The sequence below is a fragment of the Heterodontus francisci genome, unplaced genomic scaffold, assembly GCF_036365525.1.
Source record: "Heterodontus francisci isolate sHetFra1 unplaced genomic scaffold, sHetFra1.hap1 HAP1_SCAFFOLD_52, whole genome shotgun sequence".
Taxonomy (NCBI): Eukaryota; Metazoa; Chordata; class Chondrichthyes; order Heterodontiformes; family Heterodontidae; genus Heterodontus; species Heterodontus francisci.
The window spans coordinates 3,992,754-4,007,579 of NW_027141175.1; the positions used below are offsets into that span (position 1 = coordinate 3,992,754).

A 14,826-nucleotide genomic window follows, 5' to 3' on the forward strand; every position below is an offset into this window, starting at 1 on the left:
TCTAACTAACAATGCCACCCCCCCCACCTCTTTTACCACCATTCCTAATCTTATGAAAACATCTATAACCAGGTACCTCCAAAAACCATTCCTCCCCCTCACCTATCCACGTTTCAGTGATGGCCACAACATCGTAGTCCCAAGTGCCCATCCACGCCTTCAATTCACTCACCTTATTCCTGATGCTTCTTGCGTTGAAGTATACGCACTTTAACCCTTCTCCGTGCCCATCTGTCCTCTGCGACAGTGCTACCTTCCCCAATACCTCACTAAACTCTTTGTCTTTCTGAGTGGACCCACTGGTCCCTGGATTACAAGTCCGGTTCCCATCCCCCTCCCAAACTAGTTTAAACCCTCCCGAACAGTACTAGCAAACCTCCCTCCCAGGATATTGGTGCCCCTCTGGTTCAGATGCAGCCCGTCCTGTTTGAACAGGTCCCATCTTCCCCAGAATGCAGTCCAATTATCCAAGAACTGGAAGCCCTCCCTCCTACACCATTCCTGCAGCCACGTGTTCAGCTGTGCTCTCTCCCTATTCCTAGCCTCACTATCACGTGGCGCCGGCAACAAACCAGAGATAACAACTCTGTCCGTCCGAGCTTTCAGCTTCCAGCCTAACTCCCTAAACTCACTTCTAACATCTGTGCCACCCTTCCTTCCTACGTCGTTGGTGCCAATGTGCACCACGACCTCTGGCTGCTCCCCCTCCCCTTTAAGGATCCTGAAGACGCGATCACAAACATCACGGACCCTGGCACCAGGGAGGCAACAAAATACTGTTTATAAAAGGCAGGAAAGGTCAAAGTTCACACAGTTGTATTGAATAGAACAAAGTTTAATATATTCTGAACTTTTCTCGGTAACCACGAGACATAGGTTTTCTGATTTGGTTACTTTGATTTTTCTTGTTCCTGACTGACAAATATTCCAAACCTCAGATCAACCCAGTTGTGGGCGGCACAGTGGCGCAGTGGTTCGCAGTGCAGCTTCACAGCTTCAGAGACACGGGTTCGATTCCGGGTACTGCCTGTGTGGAGTTTGCAAGTTCTCCCTGTGTCTGCGTGTGTTTTCTCCGGGTGCTCCGGTTTCCTCCCACAAGCCAAAAGACTTGCAGGTTGGTAGGTAAATTGGCCATTATAAATTTCCACTAGTATAGGTAGGTGGTCGGGAAATATAGGGACAGGTGGGGATGTTTGGTGGGAATGTCGGATTAGTCTAAATGTGTGGTTGATGTTCGGCACAGACTCGGTGGGCCGAAGGGCCTGTTTCAGTGCTGTATCGAAGATCTAATCTCCCTCTTGCGTCATGTCCCAGTCTCGTTTAAAAGCAACACATAATGACACAAAAACTCTGCAACACGTCACACGTTCCTTCAGTGAGATTAATGTCAAGCTGTTTTCCAGGTTGAATGGAACGGTGAACAAATTTCTATCAAAGAAGTTACCTTTGAAATATCAGGACTGAATTTCTGGACAAGGAGGAACAGCCATTCCAAACTCACATCCTTCACAAAGGTTGTTTTCTCCTGTGACTGAAATTCATCATGTAACTTGAATTAGGAGTTCAAGCTCACAAGACACAGATGTGAACTTCTAATGCATGTTGTTAATAATGACATAAGGTTCTGCTGGGAGTTGAACCCAGGATCTCCTATTTAATAGGCAGGTGTTTTAGCCAACTAAGCTACAGAACCAAATAACAAATGTTTCTACAGTTGAAATCAGAAGAGGGCACTATATTCTCATCCCATTTCTCCACTGGTCACAACATATTTTAAACATTTCTCACTTCCTGAAACAGTCAATCATATACTCTATTTTTCTCTGTACTGAGAATGAATGTTTTGGAAGAAAATACATACATTCAATTGTTTCTGAAAGGTTACAGAACACAACATATGAGTAATATTCCCCATTGCTTTCTCAGCACTGATGGATTGTGAAGCGGGAGACAGCCAGAAGTCCCACTGAGCCACACTGACCCTGAGCTGAGAAAGAAATGTGATAAAGTTCAATCTCTCACAGCGAGATGCTGCAGAGAGAGGAGTCCCGAATCAAAGTGAGACTTTCTCATACTGTTGTTGAATTTCATGTCACACACTCCTTGTACTCTCTGCTAATGAAGCCCCCCAAAAAGGGAAAAACAGAATGGCACTCAAACTCACAACCCTGAGATTAAAAGTCTCATGTTCGACTGACTGAACTGTCACTTCTACTCAGTCTCTTATTGGATGGATGCAACTGTATGCTCCAATGCAGGAGCAGCTTTCAAATCCTCCCATGGATCCACATGTCAGTCTGAGTTACATGTTGTAGACTTAAGCAAAGGAAATCTGCTCCGTTCCAAAACTATCCGTGAGTTGAAGCTGATTACGATCAACATCATCAGAGGTCAGAACTACCTGGTGAAAGAAAACACCCCGAAGAAGGATCCACGATTCTTCAAACGCATCAAAAAAGTGAAAAACCAATAAATCCATGAGTTAATCCAAACCAAACAACAGAAACACAGAATAATTCCATTCCATACCAGATACTAGTCGTGTTGTTCCTGTATCCAGCTCTCAGTTACTGCTCCACCTTCATACACCCCCTTGGTGATCTGTACATTTTGTTCATTTCAATTTTGTCGACAGGCTCTTTGAATCCAGTTTTCTGGTCCTCAAACAGGCTCCGCATGAAAGTCAATTCCGCCTGCTGTCAGGCTGCAACCGATCGATGACCTTCAACTAAAAATGCAAAAGAGAACGGGCTCGTCCGGGAGTTGAACCCAGGACCTCTCGCATATCAACCAACTGTCTACCCAAAGCAAGAATCATACCTCTAGACCAACAAGCCACTTACAATACATGTATGTTTAGCTTCTGTGGAAAAGCTGTTCATCCATTTTTTTTCAGATCAAAGCAACATCCTGTAAATGCTGAAATCATGACAGAAAGTGTTGGAAATGTTCAACAACTCTGGCAGCATCTGTGGAGAGAGAAACACAGTTAACGTTTCAGGGTGTTCACCTTTTGTCTCAGCCATCCTTTCAGACTGCTTCTGTCCATCCAATCTCACTTTCTATTCTATCCACATTCTAACCATTCACTACATAATTACATTTTTCATGAATTCCTCATTTCTTTTATGAATGACAATTTCGTATTTCCGGCCCTTGCTTCGGACACCACCACAAGTGGAATCATGTCTCCATCTACCCAATCAAACCACTTCGCTATTTCCTCACATTGCAATGTTTCTTTAACCCTGACAGACGATGGAGTTTCTGCCGCTTGATTGCAGTTCTTGTTTCCTGCCAGTAGATGTCACCTCACTCCAATACAGTGAAGTTTACAAATCTGAGAGAGACACAACAGGAAATAATTGTTCACATGATAGTGAATGTGTGGGATTTCGAAACACGAGGAGTGGAGACGAGTTATTATTGCATTTTGTCAAAACAAACATAACTTATAATGTTGTGTTAAATCCATCACTCTGTTTTCTTGACTCTGCGAGTGACCTGGAGTCATTGAGTCACTGAGTCATTTGCGGGATAAAAGGAGGCCATTCGCCCCATCGAATCCATGGCGGCTCTCCAGGGAACGATCCAGTCAGTCCCACTCGAATGCTCGATCCCCGTAGCCCTGTAAATTTATTTCCTTCAAGGGCCCATCCAAATTCCTTTTGTAATCATCGATTGTTTCCACTTCCATCACCCTCATGGGCAGCGAGTTGCAGATCATTACCAATCACTGTGTAAAAAAGGTTCTTCCGCACATTCCCCCTGCATCTCTTGCCCAAAACATTCAATCTGTGTCCCTAGTCCTTGTACCAATAGTTAATGGGAACAATTTTTCCTTGCCAACTTATCTAAAACTGTCATAGCCTTATACACCTCTATCAATTCTCCCCTCAATCTCCTTTGATACAGGCAGAACAACCCTAGCTTTTCCAGCCTAACCTTGAAACTATAATCCTCCATACCTGGAACCATTCTGGTAAATCTCCTCTGCATCCTCTCAAGGGTCCGCACATTCTTTCTAAAGTGTGGTGAGCAGAACTGGACACAACACTCCAATTGGGGCCAAACCAGAGCTTTATAATGGTTCAGCATAATTCCCCTGCTTTTGTACTCAATGCCTCTATTTATAAAGCCCAAGATCCCATCTACTTTGCTAACCACTCTCGCAATATGTCTTGCCAACTTCAAAGATTGATGGACATGCACCCAAGTCCCTCTACTCCTGCACATTCTTCACAACTGTAGCATTGAGTATATATTGTCTCTCCCTATTCCTTCTGCTAAAATACATCACCTCACATCAGTCACTATTAAATTCCAGCTGCCACCTGTCTGCCCATTCTGCTATCCTATCACTGTCCTGTTGCAAACAATTCATATCATCCTCACTGTTTGCCACTCATCCAGGTTTGGTGTTATCGGCATATTTTGAGATTCTACTCTATATTTCAAGATCCAAGTCATTTATCTGTAGCAAAAAAAGCAGTGATTCTAGCACTTACCCCTGGGGAGCACCACTGTCGACTATCCTCCAGTCTGACAAAGAACCATTTAATATGACTCACTGTTTTCTGACCTTAAGCCACTTTTCTATCAAATTGGACACTGATCCTCCTATTCCATGAACCTCAATTTTGTTAACCACCCTTTTATGTGGTACCTTATCAAATACTTTCATAAAATCCATATAAACAACATCCACTGCATTCCCTTCATCAACCTGCTCTGTTAGTTCATCAAAAAATGCTGTTCAGATTAGTCAAGCATGAACTTCCATTTATAAATCCCTGCTCGCTATCCTTAATTAACTCAAATCTCTCCAGTGACTGTTGATTTTTTACCCTGATTATTCTTTCTAAAACCTTACCCAAAACTGCTGTTAATCTAACTGGCCTGTAGTTACCCAGACTGTCCTTACAGCCTTTCTTGAATAAGGGTGTCACATTTGCCTCTGTTCAATCCTGTGGCACCTCCCCCGTATCCAGGGAAGATTGGAAGATTATAACAAGCCCTTCTGTTATCTGCATACGCATTTCCTTTTGCAACCTGGGATGTAAGCCATCCGTACCAGGTGATTTATCTACCCTAAGCACAGCCCGCCTTTTTAGTAGCTCCCTCTCTCAATTTGTACCCGATCCATTGCCTCTACTCTCTCCGCTTCTACTGATATTTTGTCCGATTCCAATTCCTTAGTGATCACTGATACAAAGTACTCATTAAATATATTAACATTGCCCAGCACCTCTCAGCATGTACTATCCTCTTTGTCTTTAATAAGGCCCACTCCACCTCTTACTACCCACTGATTACTTATATACTGCTCAAAGATCTTTGGGTTCCCTTTCATGTTGACTGCCATTCTCTTCTCATAGAAATAAACAATAAGCTAAATCTAGAAGATATAACCATTTCCCATCCTTGATGAGGTGGAACTTTTTATGTTGTGGGTGGTAATGACCTGACCCACGAGTGAGGTGGAAGCAGAGTGGCGGCACAGTGGCGCAGTGGTTAGCACCGCAGCCTCACAGCTCCAGCGACCCGGGTTCAATTCTGGGTACTGCCTGTGTGGAGTTTGCAAGTTCTCCCTGTGTCTGCGTGGGTTTCCTCCGGGTGCTCCGGTTTCCTCCCACATGCCAAAAGACTTGCAGGCTGATAGGTAAACTGGCCATTATAAATTGCCCCTAGTATAGGTAGGGAAATATCGGGACAGGTGGGGATGTGGTAGGAATATGGGATTAGTGTAGGATTAGTATAAATGGGTGGTTGATGGTCGGCACAGACTCGGTGGGCCGAAGGGCCTGTTTCAGTGCTGTTTCTCTAAACTAAACAATCAATGATTTGAAAAGGAAATTGGATGGATACTTGAAGGAAAGAAACTTGCAGGAGGAAAGGGATCGAGCTGGTGAGTGGAACTGACTCGATTGCTCCGGGGAGAGCCAGCATGGACACGATAGGCCAAATGACCACCTTCTATGCTGCATATGACTCTGTGTTGTTTCTCAAATTCAATCCACTGGTGCTTGGTAAATAATTTCAAAGTAAATTGTGCAACTGGAAAATCAGAACAAAAGCATGGGACGCATAAAGAATTGAAATTGCCTTTAGATCTTCAATCTAACACTCCCCCAACTGAGCTATTTCAGCCCCACATTGTTAATGTCTTTGTGTCCTTGTTTTGGAAGAAAATACATACATTCAATTTTTCCGAAAGGTTACAGAACACAACATGTGAGTAATATTCCCCATTGCTTTCTCAGTACTGATGGATTGTGAAGCGGGAGACAGCCATAAGTCCCACCGAGCCGCACTGACCCCGAGCTGAGAAAGAAATGAGATAAAGTTCAATCTTTTGCAGTGAGATGCTGCAGAGAGAAGAGTCCTGAATCAAAGTGAGACTTTCTCATACTGTTGTTGAATTTCATTTCAAACACTCCTTGCACTCTCTGCTAATGAAGCCTCAAAAAAGGGAAAAACAGAATGGCACTCAAACTCACAACCCTGAGATTAAAAGTCTCATATTCGACTGACTGAACTGTCACTTCTACTCACTCTCTTATTGGATGGATACAACTGTATGCTCCAATGCATGGGTGGCTTTCAAATCCTCCCTTGGATCCACATGTCAGACTGAGTTACATCTTGCAGACTCAAGCAAAGGAAATTTGCTCAGTTCCAAAACTATCAGAAGCTTATTATGATCAACATCATCAGAGGTCAGAACTTCCTGGTGAACGGAAACACCCTGAAGAAGGATCCACAATTATTCAAACGCATCAAAAAAGAGAAAAACAAGAAAATCGATGAGTTATTATTATTAGAGATACAGCACTGAAACAGGCCCTTCGGCCCACCAAGTCTGTGGCGACCAACAACCACCCATTTATACTAACCCTCCAGGAATCCCATATTCCCTACCACCTACCTACACTACGGGCAATTTACCTATCACCTGCAAGTCTTTGGAGGGGGGAGGAAACCAGAGCACCCAGCAAAAACCCACACAGACACAGGAAGAACTTGCAAACTCCACACAGGCAGTACTCAGAATTGAGCCCAGGGCCCTGAAACTGTGAGTTTGTGGGTCTAACCACTGCGCCACTGTGCCACCCTAATCGAAACCGAACAACAGAAACACAGAAGAATTCCATTCCATATTGGCTACTAGTCGTGTTGTTTTTGTATCCAGCTCTCAGTTACTGCTCCACCTTCAGACACCCACTTGGTGACCTGTACATTTTGTTCATTTCAATTTTGTCGACAGGCTCTTTGAATCCAGTTCTCTGGTCCTCAAACAGGATCTGTATGAACGTCAATTTCGCTTTCTGTCAGGCTGCAACCAATTGATGACCTTCAACTAAAAACACAAATGAAGAAGGGCCAGTCTGTTAACCTCTCGCATATTAACCAATCAGACACCCAAAGTGGGAATCATACCCCTAGACCAACAAGCCACTTACAAGGTGCATTATTTTTAGTTCTATTTAGAACTGTGCTATTAAGTATATATTGTCTCTCCCAATTCCTTCTGCTATAATGCATCACCTTACACTAGTCACTATTAAATTCTATCTGCCACCTGTCTGCCCATTCTGCTAGCCTATCACTGTCCTGTTGCAGGCAGGTCATATCATCCTCACTGTTTACCACTCCTCCAGGTTTGGTGTTATCGGTATATTTTGAGATTCTACTCGATATTCCAAGATCCGAGTCATTTACATATAGCAGAAAAAGCAGTGGTTCTCACAGTGACTACTGGAGAACACCCACTGTCGACTATCCTCCAGCCTGACAAAGAACCGTTTACTATGATTCGCTATTTTCTGTCCTTAAAGCAATTTTCTATCCAATTGGACAGTGATTCTCCTATTCCATGAACCTCAATTTTGTTAACCATCCTTTTATGTGCTACCTTATCATTCATTCTGAATCCATCCATCCATCCTTCTTAAAATCCATATCAACAACATTCGCTGCATCATCTTCCTGTTAGTTCATCAAAAAATGCAGTTAGTCAAGCATGAACTCCCATTTATAAATCCATGCTCACTCTCCTCAATTAACTCAAATCTCTCCAAGTGACTGTTGATTTTTTCCCTAATATTGTTTCTAAAACCTTACTCACCACTGCTGTTAATCACACTGGCCTGTAGTTTCCCCTTACACCCTTTGTTGAAATAGGAAGTCACATTTGCCACTGTTCAGTCCTCTGGCACCTCCACAGTGCTTTTTGGGAGGGTGTTCCTGGTTTTTGACCCTGCAACAGTAAAGGAATGGCGGTATAGTGCCAAGTCAGGAGGGTGTGTGACTTGGAGGGGAACTTGAAGGTGGTGATGTTCCCATGCGTCTGCTACCTTTGTCCTTCTAGGTGGTTGAGTTTGTGGGTTGGAAGGTGCTGTTGAAGGAGGCTTGGCAAGTTGCTGCAGTACATATTGTAAATGTTACACACTGCTGCCACTCTGCACTGGTGCTAGAGGGAATGAATGTTTAAGGTGGTGGATGGGGTGCCAATCAAGTGGGCTGCTTTGACCTGATGGCGTCAATCTCTTGAGTGTTGTTGGAGCTGCACTCATCCAGGCATGAGTATTCCATCACATTCCTGACTTGTGCCTTGTAGATGGGGGGCAGGCTTTGGCGAGTCAAGAGGTGAGTTAGTCGCCGCAGAGTTCCCAGCCTCTGACCCGCTCTTGCAGTTGTAGCTGTAGCTGTAATAGTAATAGGCAACTGTCCGTCTCGGACGGCGATGGGCTACGCCTGGCGTGCAGGTCACTTCTGTATTAAACATCGTTCGTTGTGGCTGCAGAGGATGACTCGTGAGTGACAATCCCTTTCGCAGCTGATACAGATGAATATCATTGGCCCGAGGTCGACTGATAATTTTTCCATCCTCTGAGCTCTCTTTCCCCCCAACTGGTCATTTCTTTTGTCCTCTGCTTTTCCCATCGTCTTCCTGAATGCCTTTCTCCAGGAATTCCAGTCAGCAGGAAGGACTTCCCATGCATTGACTACACTCCCAGTCTGCTGGAGATCTCGTTTACAGATGTCCTTGTATCACAGACGTGGGTGACCTGTTGGTCTCGTGCTGATAGCAAGCTCACCATAGAGCATGTCTTTGGCAATGCGACCGTCATCCATTCAGCACATATGACCCAGTCAACAGAGTCACCGCTGACGCAAGAGGACAAACTTGCTGCGGATCACTGCACGCTGGTGTACTTCCGCATTCGGCACTCTGTCCTGCCAGGAGATGCCCAATATCCATCTGAGGCAGTGGAGGTGGAAGCTGTTCAGCTGCTTTTCTTGGCTTGTATAAGTTGTTGATGCTTCTCAACTATAAAGGAGGGTGCTGAGAACACAAGCCTGGTACATGTGGAGCTTTGTATTTTTGGTCAGTTTGCTGTTGGTTCACATTGGTCTTCTCAACTTTGACATGACAGCTGCAGCATTGACAATCCTGGTGCTGATTTCAGTATCAAGGGACAGATTGCTGGTGATTGTTGATCCTCCAAAGTGAGGTTGTCGATGTTGATGGAAGGTGGAGTCTCTACGTCCTGGCCCAAAACTTTGATCTTCTTGATGCTGATCGTCAGTCCAAACTCCTTGCAGGCCAGGGAGAACCGATATACAAACTGCTGCAAGTGAATTTCATTATGGGATGTCAGCACAGCGTCATCAGCAAACAGCATCTCACAGACTAGGAACTGACTCATTTCAGTCTTGGCGCACAGTCTTGCCAAGATGAACAGCTTGTCATCAGCTCTGGTATGCAGGTGGACACCCCCATCTGAGTCACTGAAAATGTACAATTGCAGCATGGAGAAGAGTATGCTAATTGTAAAGGATGTGAGCTGTGAGGAGGTTACAAGGAGGCTTCCAGGGAACTTGGATAGGATAAGTGAATGAAATGACAGATGGAACATAATATAAATAAGTGTGAAGTTATCCACTTTGGTAGAATAAACAGAAAGACAGAGTATTTCTTAAATGGTGAGAGCTGAATAAGTGTTCATGTCCAAAGGGACCTGGGTGTCCTTGTTCATGAGACACTAAAAGCTCTTGTGCAGGTGCAGCAATCAATTAGGAAGGCAAATGGTATGTTGGCCTTCACACAAAGGGTCTTGAGTACAGGAGTAAAGATGTCTTGCTGCAATTGTATAGAGCCTTGGTGAGACTGCGCTGGAGTATTGTGTACAGTTTTGGTTTCCTTATCTAAGGAAGGATATACTTGCCACAGAGGGAGTGCAACGGAGGGTCACCAGACTAATCCCTGGGATGAGGAAACTGGGCTTGTATTCCTTAAAGTTTCATTTAAAAGGCCATTTAAAACTGAGATAGGGTGGAGTTTCTTCATTCAGAGGGTGGTGAATCTTTGGAATTCTCTACCCCAGGGGTCTGTGGAAGTTCAATCATTGAGCGTGTTCAAGACAGAAATTGATAGAAACCTTGATACTCATGACATCAAGGGATATGGGGATAGCACGGGCAAGTGGTGTTGAGGTAGATGATCATCCATGATCTAATTGAATGGCAGAACAGTCTCGACGGGCTAAATGGCCTCCTCCGATGTTCCTCTGTTTCTAAGAGAGTTGTTACCAGGACACAGCCCTGCTTGACCCCACTGCTGATCTTGAAAGCATCTGATGTTGCTCCATTGTAACTGATGGAACTGTGCATGTTCTCGTGGAAAGAAGAGATGATGGCCAAGTGTTCAGGAGGGCAGCCTATGTTCCATCGCAGTTTGAAGAGTCCGTCTCTGCTGACAAGATCAAAGGCCTTGGTGATGTCTATAAAGACAATGTAGAGTGGTCTGTACTGTTCACAGTACTTCTCCTGTAACTGCCGAAGTGAGACAATCATGTCGACTGTCGATCTACCAGCACTGATGCTGCACTGAGACTCAGGATAGATGTGTGATGCCAGGGTCTGCAATCTGGTCAGAGCAATGTGAGCAAAGACCTTCCCCACAATACTTAGCAAGGAGATGCCTCGGTAATTGCTGCAGTCACTGTGATCCCCTATATTTTTGTACAAGGTGACAATGTTTGCATCACGCATGTTTAGAGGCGCAGATCTCTCCTTCCAACAGAGCCACCGAAGTTCATAGAGATGCTACAGCTGTGCCGCTTTTCCACTTTTGATGATTCCAGGTGGAATACCATCATTTCCCAGGGCTTCATCACTGGCAAGACGGTCAATGGCGTTGTTGAGCTCTATGATAGTGGGGTCACTGTCCAACTCCTCCATGACAGGGAAGTCTGGAATGGTGCTGAGAGCTACTTCAATGACAATGTTCTCCGTTATGTAGAGTTCAGGGTAATGCTCCACTCACCTTTCCATCTGCTTGTTAGGTTCAGTGATGATCGTCCCTGTCTTTGTCTTCAAAGGTGCTGATTTAGTTACTGCTGCTCCCATTGCTTTCATAATTTTTTTTTTATTCATTCATGTGATGTGGTCATCACTGGCTAAGCCAGCATTTATTGCCCATCCCTCATTTCCCATGAGAAGGTGGTGGTGAGCTGCCTTCTTGAACCGCTGCAGTCTATGTGAGGTAGGTACACCCACAGTGCTGTTAGGAAGAGAGTTCCAGGATTTTGACCCAGCGACAGTGAAGGAAAGGCGATATTGTTCCAAGTCACGATAGTGTGTGGCTTGGAGGGGAACTTGCAGGTGGTGATGTTCCCATGAATTTGCTGCCCTTGTCCTTCTAGTTGGCAGAGGTTGCGGGTATGTAAGGTGCTGTCTAAGGAACCTTGGTGTGTTGAATTCCTTTATATGTCCCTCTAGCATCCCCCAGATTCAGCGGTAGATTGAATACTGTTGCAGTGTTTTAACCAGTGTTGATTGGTGCAGTGCCGAGCAGTCTGCAGAGACTTGTTTCTGGTAGTTCTGAGAGCGTCTAGAGTTTGTTTACTGGGGCTGGTTTGTAGTTCATGAGGGCTCTCTTCTTAGTTACAGTAACTGACTCCATTTCAGTCCAATAAGCCTCAAACCAGTCAGCATTCCTCCCAGCTCTTTTCCCGTGTAGAGTTATAGATGGTGGCGTGCAGATGATTCCACTTTGACACCGCACTGAAGCCTTGGGTGTTTTCTGAAAGAGCCTGATCAAGGATGTTGAGGAACTCCTGGGTCCTTTCTGGATCAGTGCTTCGGCAAGTGTTGATCCGTGAAGGACCTTTCTTCTTGGATGGGTGAAGCTTCCTTAGCTGAAGCCTGACCTTGCTACGCACTAGGGAGTGGTCAGTGTCACAGTCAGCGCTGTGATAGCTGTGAGTGATGAGGACACTTCTGAGGGTGGTACGTCTGGTGATGTTAAGTTCTAGCTGGTGCCAGTGGCGTGATCTTGGATGGCTCCAGGACACCTTGTGGCACAGCTTGAACTGGAAGTAGCTGTTTGTCACACAGAGTCCATGGTGACAGCATAGATCCAGCAACCTCTGTCCATTTTTGATCATCTTGCCAATCCCCTGGTGCCCTATGCTCGTTGGCCAAGCTATAGTCAGTACCCACACTTGAAGTCTCCTAGAAGGTACAGTCCCTCAGTGCTGAGAATTCTACTGATGGCAGCGTCAAGTGTCTCATAGAATTGATCCTTGACATCTGGGGTGGAGGTGAGTGTCGGGACATAGATGCACATGAGATTAACTGGGCCCGCGCTTGTTGACAAGTGAAGAGTATGAAGTCTCTCTGAGCCTACTGTGGGTGGTTCACTCATTGCAAGTAGCGTGTTTTTTACTGTGAGAACCACGAGTTGCCTCTTGGGCTTTCCCCTGCCAGAAGAAGGTGTAGTGTTTCTCTTTGAGGGATCCACTTTGAACGAGTCTAGTTTCTTGCAGCACAGCAATGTCCACATTGAGCCTTGTGAGTTCCTTGTCGATCACAGCTGTCTTGTGTGTGTCATCAACCTGCAGAAGGTTGTCATTAAGGCCAGGACACATGGTCCTCACATTCCAGCTTGCGATGCGAAGGACTGGTGTCTTCTTTGTTAAGTTTGTCTTGCCTGGTGCATTGATTATCGAACCGCCTGTTGAGAGATGACTCTCTAAGCTCCAAGCACCCATTGAAGCAAGTAGGTCGTGGCAGGACAGCAGTTAACTGAGTGGGTGGTAGCTATCCAATGAGACATGATGATCTCTCCCTCTGTCAGAAGTAACCCCTGGTGCTCATACTCTACACCAATTGAGTGAGAGCTTACAATCAGTAACTGTTTCTTCCCGTGTTGTGCTAATGTTTAACCACAAAGCTGGAGTGTCCTCTCCAGGGCACAGGCCTGGGCAAATAGTATGGAGACCCTGAGCATCAGGACCCCCTCTCAGCATTGCTAGTATTGTCCAAAGGAAAGGAAAAAAAACAGTACTGTTTGGTATTGCTCTGCTGTAGGAGTTGCTGGAAAACTACCTGATAAGTAACAGGTAACCGCCTATGGGACTCCACTCCGGATTTACTGTCCAGGTTTACTCCCTAAGCCTTCTTCTCTCTCAAGCCATCCACAGGGAAGTGAGATTTTTGCCCATAGATGGGGCTCTGTTTCTTGGCATCAGGATGGAACCACACACCAGTGGGCCTGCATGACATGCACAAGGATATCACACACTGCCCCATCCCTGGGACATCTCAGAGAGATACCCTGATGATAATACACCCCACAGGAACATCACAAACAGCCCCCTCCCTCGGACAGCTCAGGGTCAGACACTGCACATACTGCAACAACAGTGACATTCCTGGATTAGTCCCTCCATTCTGAAAAACAAGCATTCACCCTACTTTATGCTTTCTGTCCCTCAGCCAATTTTGTATCTATGCTGCCACTGCCCCCTCTAATCCCATCTGCTCGAATTTTGTTCACAAGTCTATTTTATGGTACTTTTTCAAACACAATTTTGAAGTCCAGACACACACCATCAACCCCACTACCCTGGTCAACTCTCTCTGAAACTTCATCAAAGAAATTAATTAATTAATTCAGACACAATCTTCTGTTTACCAATCTGTACTGGCTGTCATTTATTAGGCCATGTTCTACCAATTGACAGTTATTTTTCTCCTGGATATTTGTCTCTAAAAGTTTCCCCATCACTGACATTAGACTAACTGGTCTGTAGTTCCTGGGTTTATCTCTCTTTTTAAACAGGGCTGTAAAATTAGCAATCCTTGCAGGTGTATCTTTTAATTCTGGAAAGTCTATTGTGGACAATCTCTTTGGGCATGACTTTAACCAATTAAAGTAGGATACTTGATTAGTAAGTCCAGAACTTTTATTGAGAGTAAAATAGTACTTAATAATTGAAAGCAAAATTATCTTTAACAAACTTGGACAATATAACTTTACTGCTCGAGCAGGTGTGTGGACTGGTCGAGCTTGGTCTCAGAGTGTCACGGTCCTCTTTGTCCAGCCTAGATCCCTCATCAGGTGGAAAACTTGGTTGATGATCTGAGCCTTTACCACTGAGATCTTCTCGTGTTCCTGCACACTGAAACCTTACAAAATCCCTACTTTTAACCCCTGGATGGCCATCACACCACCTTGTAAAATAATATTTGGTCCGAGCTGTTGCTAGGTACATTTAATAAGTTCTTAATGATGTCTTCCACTAACAGTCACCTGTCCTCACAATCTCAGACATGAGTACAATGGAGTGGTTTCACACTGTCTCCCAATCTGATCTGAAACAAGTTTCCTATTCATTAAATCGAGACTCTTGAAGGTCACGATGTACCAGACCATGGGTTTTATCAGGTGTCCTAGAAAGGTCCATTGTTTGAATAAATTTCACTGAAACTGCCCTTTCCCACACAGACACAGAAACTCACAGTAATTAGATT

At 44.8% G+C, this 14,826-nt stretch overlaps 1 non-coding gene across 1 annotated transcript; it reads right to left on the minus strand.

Moving 5' to 3' along the window:
- Positions 1-1,619: 1,619 nt before the first annotated feature.
- Positions 1,620-1,693, minus strand: trnan-auu (transfer RNA asparagine (anticodon AUU)). Its single transcript has one exon. It is a non-coding gene; the product is annotated as a tRNA-Asn (tRNA).
- Positions 1,694-14,826: the final 13,133 nt, after the last annotated feature.